This window comes from Nannospalax galili, unplaced genomic scaffold (genome assembly GCF_000622305.1).
Source record: "Nannospalax galili isolate Female #2095 unplaced genomic scaffold, S.galili_v1.0 scaffold525, whole genome shotgun sequence".
NCBI classification, from domain to species: domain Eukaryota; kingdom Metazoa; phylum Chordata; class Mammalia; order Rodentia; family Spalacidae; genus Nannospalax; species Nannospalax galili.
Window position 1 is genome coordinate 1,909,287 of NW_008353937.1, and position 9,317 is coordinate 1,918,603.

A 9,317-nucleotide genomic window follows, 5' to 3' on the forward strand; every position below is an offset into this window, starting at 1 on the left:
TTTTATTTTATTTTTTGTCAGATCATCTTTTATTGACATAGTTTCTCTTGCTTAACTAGCTGGGCATTCCACTGCACCACTGTTGATGTCATCTATGATGTCATGAGGGTGACGGCCATCCACATTGCAGCCCACGGATGGTGCAGTACCCAGGATCTCTTTAATAGTTCCAGAAAGATCTCTGGCTAAGGACCCGTGCCGCATCTGTCAGGCAATGTTGACATTCTCATCAAAACTGATATTTCCACTGTGCTTAATGTTTTTCTGCTTCTTTCTGTCTCTTGGTGGCTCCTCGAGGGCTTTGCTGACCAGGGCAGAGGCAGAAGGTACAACCCTAATCTGGGCCTGTCTGTTCTGAATAGTCAGCTTCAGACCTTTCCAATCCCCCATTGCCTTGGCAATGTCATCACCAACTTTTTTTGGAGACAGACCCAGGGGCCCGATCTTGGGGGCCAAGGCGGACATGGCGCCACCTTCGCCTCTGGTGCACCTCAGACAGACAGACGACTTTGATCTCGGGGTCCAACTTGCACGGCATGGCATGATGAAGGCGGCTAGTGTCAGATGAACCCGGATTCGGAACGATCGAAGAAAGTTGCACCTAAGCCTCCTCCAAGCCGAAAGCAATAAAATACTTTTTAAAACCACCAATGCAACTGTCAGGCGTGGTCAACAAACACACTCCTGTAACCCAAGCACTTAGGAGCCTGGGACAGTAAAATTATGAGGACAGCCAGGGCTACATAGTGAGTGCCTCTCTCAATGTAAGCAAAAAGCAACCTGTGCAGTCACTGTTGATAGTAAAGACAGGCATTTAGAAACCTCAGCCTGTGTGTCAGACTTCAGTAGCTGACAAAATACATTGGTTTGGCTCACGGTTTCTGGTGTCTGCCCATAGTCCTTGGCTTATCACTTCTGGGCTGTGGTCAGGCAGAGCATCATGGTGTCGGGAGTGTGTGGCAGAGGCTGCTCACCTCATGGCAGATGGGAAGCAGAGACAAGAGTTACAGAAAGGGGTCAGGGCAAGATATAACCTTCAAGAACACACCCCCAGTGACCCTCACCTCCAGCCAAGCCCCCACTCCACTCCACAGTTCCATCACCTCCCAATAATCATTTCAGAGTTTGAGTTCATCAGTGGATTCATCCAATCATAAAGGCAAAATCCTCAGGACCCAGTCACTTCCCGATGGCCCATAGCTGGCAATCCAGCCCCCAGTGCATGGGCCCAGTACAGAGTGGGAGCGGCTTTACACTCAGAGGAAAACAGCCAGAGACAGCCCAGCTCCATGTGCCATGCCATTGCTCACTCACGGTATCTATACAACCCTCATTCCATTCTAAGGTAAAGTTGCTCCTCTTCACAGTCCTGGGTCACTTTATAGAAGCGGAACCCTTGCTGTGAGCAGCCAAACCTTTTCAGAAGCTGCATGCCTGCACTTTGCCTTCTGGCTGCTCAGTGACCAGGAGGGAGGAAGCGATGACAGGGCCTTCAGGTGTGCCGGTGAGACCCACCACTGGGAGCGAGGACCACGTCTTCACACAAGCAGGGCTTCGAACACAAGGTGGCTTCACCCCCACACTTCCTTGAAGTTACTCTGAAATGAGCAACACAGGGAGCCTCTCCCTAGAGGGGACGCGATGGTTGCCTCAGAGGCCACAATGTGGCCAGCCAACCCCACAGGAGGGCCGAGCTGAGGCAAAAGGTGGCTCAAGGTTTCTGCTCAGGAGCCTAGTGGGAAAGCGACCCTACCTCACCCTGGCTGAAAGGATCACAGTTCCCACAGTTCCATATCTAACCTAAGACAAAGCCTGACTTTCTCAAACCCTCCCCAAACCACATAGCCTGCCCCACGATGTCTAGATACCATCTCGTCCCATGAAGGCTCCTGCCTATGGCCAAATATTGCTCTGTTGGCATGGGATGATGCTGTTGGGCTGGCAGCAACAAGGTGCTTAGACCAGGGGGCAGAGCCCTTTGACTACTGAAGAAGACAGGCCATGTGTCTTTGGAGGCAGAGTTGTAGGACCCCCCAGGCTGGGGTACCCAACGTCCACGGGAGGCTGCACCCCAATAACTCAGTCCTCAGACCAGGAGATGCAACAAGCAAGAGGATTTAATCGTTTGCACAGACGAGGCTCCTGCCTCACTCAGAGAGAGAACAGCAGCCCTGAACTCAGCTTACAGGCGATTTTTAAAGGCAGAAACCACAAACCACAACCGGCAGCAGTGGGAGGGGGCCAGCAGCAGTAGGGGGGGAAAGTCTCTGGTGATGTCCGGAACATGAAAAGGTCAGCTCTTTCTCAGCAGTTAGAATTATTTTACTTCTTACTTCCTTGTTCTGAATATTCTTCTTTAGTCTGGGGGATTTGGTTTAAATCTACTTTAACCTGGGGGGGGGGGCTTTAGTTTGATTCCATCAGAGTGAGGCATGGTGTGGTCCCAGCACAAGGAAATGCTGAAGGAGCTCCCAAACCAGTCTCCCCAGAGCTCCAGGAGGAGCCAGTGCTGAGACACCTGCAAAGCTGGTTTTGGACTTCTTGAGCACAGGAGAAGGCTGGTGTGTTGGAGACCACTGGTGTGTTGGAGACCACTGAGTTGGGGCATTACACAGCCCTGGAAGACCAGCGTACCTACAGTAGGTCTCTCTGTTTATGAAAGGATCTCATTCTATAGCCCAGACTAGCTTTGAACTTGTGACCACCCTCCTGCCTCAGCCACCAAGGTGGCTGGCTTCCTTTATTGTCTTCTTTTCCTTTTTTGAGTGTCTCACGTAACCCAGGCTGGCCTCAAACTCACGTGGACAGCTTGGCCTTGAACTCATCTTCCTAAGTTACTCCTCTCAGTGCTAAGATTCCAGACTTAAATCACCAAGCCCAGGAGGGCTTCTGTCTTTCTTCAGAAGCTTCATTGTGAGCTGACTTTGGGAGCCATAGGAAACCACTGAGACCTCAGTGCCGTTGAGCCACTCGCATACACTAGGGATCATGCAGAAGCCACCCTGGAGACCTGCTGACCACACCAAAATGCCTGTTTACAGAAATCAGCTGTTGTCCTTTGCAATGCAGACACCTGAGTCGGTCTGTGATGCATCAATTATGCGTCCGTCCTCTCTCCTAAGAGGACACTTTTTTTATGTAGGCACTGGTAGCTCAGTACTTTGAGGTAGAGGTGGAGGATCAGGGAAAGTACAAAGTAAAAAAAGAAGCCAGGCATGGTGGCACACACCTTTAATCCCAGCAGAGGCACGTGGATCTCTATGAGTTCAAGGCCAGCCTGGTCTACATAGTGAGTTCTAGGACAGCTGGGGCTACAGGGAAACCCTGTCTCAAAAAGACCCCCCCCCCAAAAAAAAACCACTTTGTTGTGATCCAAAAATCCCAAGTATTTCATTTTAATTTATATTTATTCCTAAATTTAAAGTAAAAAAAAATGTTAGCCTATCAAGGCAGCCCAGCTGGGGAGGCCAGGGGAGGAGGGTCACAAGCTGACAGCCAGCCTAGACTACATGGCTGTTGCATGTCAGCCTGGGCTGTGTGGTGAGACCCTGTGTCAATTTTTTTTCTTTAATTTTGGTGGCCACTAAGTCCATCATGGGACCAGCAAGATGGCTCAGTGGGTAAGAGTCCTTGCTACCTAGCCTGATCACCCAAGTTCCATTTCTGGGACCTGCATGGTAGAAAGCGAGAACCCACTCCCGCAGGTTGTCCTCTGACCTCCCCGTGTATGCTGTGTCGTGTGTACCTACATACATGTACACAATAAATAATAACAAAGAATAAATTTTTCCAGCCAGGTGTGGTGGCACACGCCTTTAATCCCAGCACTCAGGAGGCAGAGGTAGGTGATCTCTGTGAGTGCAAAGCCAGCCTGGTCTACACAGTGAGTTCCAGGTCAGCTGGGGCTGCAGGGAGACCCTGTCTCAAAAAAAAAAAAAAAGACCAAAAAATAATTTTTTTCCCAACACTTTAAAAATATTTCTCAGCTTCAAAATTCTTCCCAAGTCTTTCTGTTTGGTTGTATTGTTTTGAAAGAGAGTCTCACACTTGTAGCCCAGGGGGCAAGACTGGAACTCACTATGTAGCCCAGGCAGGCCTCAAACTCATGGGAATCCTCCTGCCTCAGCCTCCCAAGTGCTGAGATTCCAGGTGTGAGCCAACACAGCTGGCTCTCTTCTGAGCTCAGAGTCAAGCGTCTTGCTGACTTGCTGGGCACACATCCTGGAAGCCCTTCCTTCTCGAGGCTGGGGACCCCATTTGTCTGTCCATCACCGCTTGACACTGACTGGCAGTAGCTTCTCCTCAGAGGGGGAGGCAGAGTCAGCAGCTGCTGGGGCTCTTTCCCCAGGATGTATGCCCAGGGTGTGGTGTGTATTGCCCTTCACTCACATGTGGACTTGTGTGTGTTCGTGGGGCGGGGGGGGGGGGCATTTGAGTCTGGCTGTGTTCTGACCAGGTGACATCTGGAGAGGCGAGCCCTGCAGCATCTGGTGCCTGGCTCTCCAGCTGCAGCCGCTGCACCATTGTACTTTTACAAATTATGTGCAAGAGCTCACAGACACATACTGTTGCCCTGTGAGCATAAAATGCATATGCTGTTACATCTTTATCATCTTAATCGTGACCTCCTTCAGTGATCCATCTCACAGCTACTTCCCCAGGATTCTGGAACACCCCTGGAAATGTGCACAGCATGCTTATTGAAATGAAACAGGAAATCACCCTCCAAAGAGAGGGAGTCTGTGTGGGTGGCCCTTCAGACAAGGCATCCTGGCTCTGAGAATTAGACTGTAGGCCATCTTTTTCCACAAATGAAATTGCCAACTCTACAGCTCTGAGAGGTTGAAAAAAGTGCATTTGAAGAAGGAATGAACCTTAGCCGGGCATGGTGGCGCACGCCTGTAGTCCCAGCACTTGGGAGGCAGAGGCAGGTGGATCTCTGTGAGTTCAAGGCCAGCCTGGTCCACATAGTGAGTTCCAGGACAGCTGGGGCTACAGGGAGACCCTGTCTCAAAAAAAAGACCAAAAAAAAAAAAAAGTATTTAAACATTAAAAACAAGTTTTTGCAGCTTTCAAAAAAAAAAAAAAGGAATGAAACTTTTGCTTTAAAATATTCCAAGGCACAAATGAATGATTCAGTGGTCTCCACAATGTGCACTGTGACTGCTCCCCACCCTGTGTTGAGCTGGGTGCACTCCAGCCACCCCTGTGGACAGACCTTTCTGATTTTCTACTGTCATTGAGTAATCGAGTATTTACCTCATCTCAAAATCTATTTTTTAAGATATATTTATTATTAATTTTTTCTTTTTGGTCTTTTTGAGACAGGGTCTCCCTGTAGCCCCAGTGGTCCTGGAACTCACTATGTAGACCAGGCTGGCCTTGAACTCACAGAGATCTGCCTGCCTCTGCCTCCCGAGTGCTGGGATTAAAGGCATGTGCCACCACGTCCAGGTATTATTTAAATATTTTATTTTTTATGTGTGTGAATGTATTGCCTGCATGTAGGTAAGTGCATCTGTGTCGTGTAATGCCCACGGAGGACAGAAGAGGCCATTGGATCCCCTGGAACTGGAGTTACAGACAGTTAGCTGTCATGTGGGTGCTGGGATTTGAACCCAGGTCTTCTGTAAGAATAACCAGTGTTCTTAACCGCTGAGCCATCTCTCCAGCCCCCCTTTTTTTTTTCTTTGAGGCAGGGTCTCACTATGCAGGCCTAAAACTCATTATGTAGACTAGGCTGGCCTGAAACTCAGAGATCTGCCTGCCTCCAGAATTAAAGGCATGTGCTACTGCAGCTGGCTACCTGAACTCAAATTCTTACTAATGTACACAATGTACAGCCTATTTAAAAAATGGGGGAGGAGAGGCTGGGAAGATGTCTCAGTGGTTAAAAGCACTAATTGCTTTTACAGATGATCCAGGTTCGGTTCCTAGCACACAACTGTCCATAACTCTAGTTCCAGAGGATCCGACATCCTCTTCTGACCGACAACATGGATGCACTTACATACGTGCAGGCAAAACATCCATACATATAAAACAGAAACTTTTATTACATTTTTTAATTTATTTGGGGGTGTGTGCCATGGTTGTATGTGGAGGTCAGAGGTCAACTTACAGGAATAGCTTCTTTCCTTCCACCATGTGGGTCCCAGGGTCAGGTCATCAGGTTTGGTGACAAGTGCCTTTACCCTCTGAGCCATGTAACTCATCTCAGTACAGTGTTGGGATTCTCAGTTAACCTGCTCTCGAGATGTATTTACGCTGCTTTCTCTATCCGCTCTGTCTGTCTGTCTGTCTGTCTCTCTGACAGGGTCTTACTCCATAGCCCAGGCTAGCCTTATACTTTCTGCTTTTTTTTAAATCTTTTTCAGACGGGGCTTCCTTGTAGCCCCCAGCGGACCTGAAACTATGTAGACCAGGCTGGCATAGATTTCACAGAACTCCACCTGCTCTGCCTCTTAAGTGCTGGGATTAAAGGCATGCACCACCACGCCTGGCCTGGCTTTATACTTTCTTTGTAACCCAGGCTAGCTTCAAACTTATGATCCTCCTGCCTCAGCCTCCGAGTACTGGGGTTCCAGGTGTGTGTCCCCATGGCCAGCTTTGCCTCTCTTCTTTATGAGCTGTGGGATAGTGTTCCAGTGCACATGGGCAAGCATCTGCAGGGTCACCTGTTGCTAGAGCAGAACGTCTCTGTCTGGATTGTTTCTAGACTGGCGTTTGTGTTAGCTTTTTGTTACTGTGGCAGATACCTGAGGCACCAGGGTTAGGAGAGGGGTGCTCAGGAGAAAGTAAGACACACCCAAGTGGAGGGAGGAGGGAAAATAAGACAGAGCCAAGTGTGGCCACGGGCATCTGAGACTCCAAGCCATTCTTCCATGCAAAGCTTTTGGTGGCTCTCAAGCCATATTGCAAAAGGTTGCTAAGAACTTTTTTTTTCTTTTCTCTCTCTTTTGATAAGTGAGATAAGTGAGGGGGCTCTGGCGAAGCCTTAGATGGAATTATAATCTGACGAAGTAAAAGCCTGGGGCCACCAGGGTTGAAAGGGTTTAGTACATGCCTTTTCCTATAAGCATGGTTCTGGAAAGATTCCTACAAAATTGCAGGTGTGCAGCTGGGGAGGGAGAAAGGCCTTAAGCAGTTGAGATGGAATTCCTGCTTCTCTGCTGGGCGAGCTTCAGCCAGACTCCAGGGTGAGGGACTCCCCAAAGTTCATTTCCCCAAAGCTCTCCCCACCTCTCCATCCTCCTGGGTGCAACTCTCATTTGGTCCTTTATCTTCTCTTTTTTTTTTTTAGTCTTTTTGAGACAGGGTCTCCCTGTATCCCCAGCTGGCCTGGAACTCACTATGTAGACCAGGCTGACCTTGAACCCACAGAGAGCCACCTGTCTCTGCCTCTCAGTTGGTCCTTTTTCAACAGATTTCATTTCTGGCTCCTCTGTTCTGTTTTGTTTTGTTGAGATAGTCCCACACTTAGCCAAGCTGGCTTCAAACTCACATCAGTCCTCCTGCTTTGGCCTCCCCCTTGCTGGTTTGAGCCAAAATGCCTGGCTGTCTTTGGCAGTACTAAGTTTTCTGGTGAATTTGTCAGTTTCAGGAGTAGGTGTACCTCAGCTGTACTCGGCCCTGGTTTCAATCCCAGGTGTGAAAAATAAACACTATTAAACAAGAAAGTCAGTTGTTAATTCCCACCTGTGACAAGCCCCTGGGGTTTGTGCCAGTCAGCTCCCACTGCGTGACGATATGGCTGAGTCTCCATGGGCTCTGCTGATGGTTGATTGGTTGATTGGTGGAGGCAGCATTTTCCAGCTTTCCTCACCCTGGAGCCACCATGGAGCCAGCTGGGTGCCTGTTTCTACAGGAAGGAGGTTTCCTGGGGTTCCAGCCTTAGCTTGGAAAGGGTTCAGAGAACATGTCACACTATTGTGATCGTTTCCTCCTATTCCTACCTCCCATTTGGGCACTGCGGCTCCCTTGGTGCTGATGTCAGAAAAATGAAAAACGGGCAGAGAACAGGCAGAGAGCCCTGCCTCTGGCCAGCAGCAAATTGCCTGGCCTTCCGTGGATGCTGCGACTCATGGACAGAAAGGCCTGTGAAGTCTTCCTTCTGAGAGATGCTTCCAGGGCTGGGGCCACAGGTCAGTGAGAGCACTGAGCCTGGGCCTCTCTCTGTAGAGAAGTGACAGTCAAGCTGACTGGGTTATCTGTATCCAAATACTGGAACATGTGTGTTTAATCAGCTGATATACATACAGTATGGTCCTGGATTAACCGGTGTCACATGCCTTTAATCCCAGCACACTGAAAGTAGCGCAGGCGGATCTTTGTAAGTCCAAGGCCAGCCTGGTTTACATAGTGAGTTCCAGGTCAGCTGGGGTGACATGGAGACCCTGTCTCAAAATAAAATTTCATTAAGATTTCATTTTTAATTATGTGTCTGTGTGTGGGTATATGCATGTGAGTGCAGGTACCCTCAGTCAGAGGCATGGGATCCCCTGGAGCTGGAGTTACAGGTGGTTATCGGGGGCCTGAGGTGGGTGCTGGGAATCAAATTCGGATCTTCTGCAAGAGAAGTGTGCTCTGAACCATCTCTCCGGTCCGCATATAACTCTGTATTTGTTTAAAAAATATTTTTAATTGTTTATTGCAATTTTACTTATTTTGTGTGTCTGTGTACATGCATGCCCATGTTTCCATGGTACATATGTGGAGGTCAGAGGACAACTTGAAGTTAACTCTCTCCTTCCATATGTGGGTGCCAGAGAGTGAACTCAGGTGAAGCAGGGACTTTACCCACTGAGTCCTCTTAATACCGTTTGGTTTCTTTGGAGACAGAGTAGCCGTGTAGCACTAGCTAGCCTAGAATTCACCATGTCACCTAGGCTGTTCTCTAACTTGCAGCAATCCTGCCTCTGCCTCCTGAATGCAGAGACTGCAGGCATATGCCACCTTAACGGACCATAATGGATGTTTGTTGAGAAGGATGTAGACTGATCAATGAGGCTTTGAAGCATGAAAATATGACCCGTGGGCAAATCCCTGTGGAGGATCAAGATGAACCTGACCTGTCGTTTTGTGAGCAGAAGCTTTGCACATTTGGCACCTCCATACTAAAGGAGAGGAGCCTGAGGTTGAGGCCAGCCTGGTCTACATACTGAGTTCCAGGCCAGCTGGGGCTACAGGGAAACCCTGTCTCAAAAACCAAAACAAAACAAACAAGCACAGAGCCACGCTCCTCCCTTCTCTTTTTAAAATTTTATTTTTGCTGGGCGTGGTGGCGCACGCCTTTAATCCCAGCACTCAGGAGGCAG

The 9,317-nt window shown here is 48.9% G+C and overlaps 1 pseudogene; it reads right to left on the bottom strand.

Moving 5' to 3' along the window:
- Positions 1 to 10: 10 nt before the first annotated feature.
- LOC103748421 lies at positions 11 to 602 on the bottom strand (annotated as a pseudogene).
- Between the last annotated feature and the right edge of the window lie 8,715 nt (positions 603 to 9,317).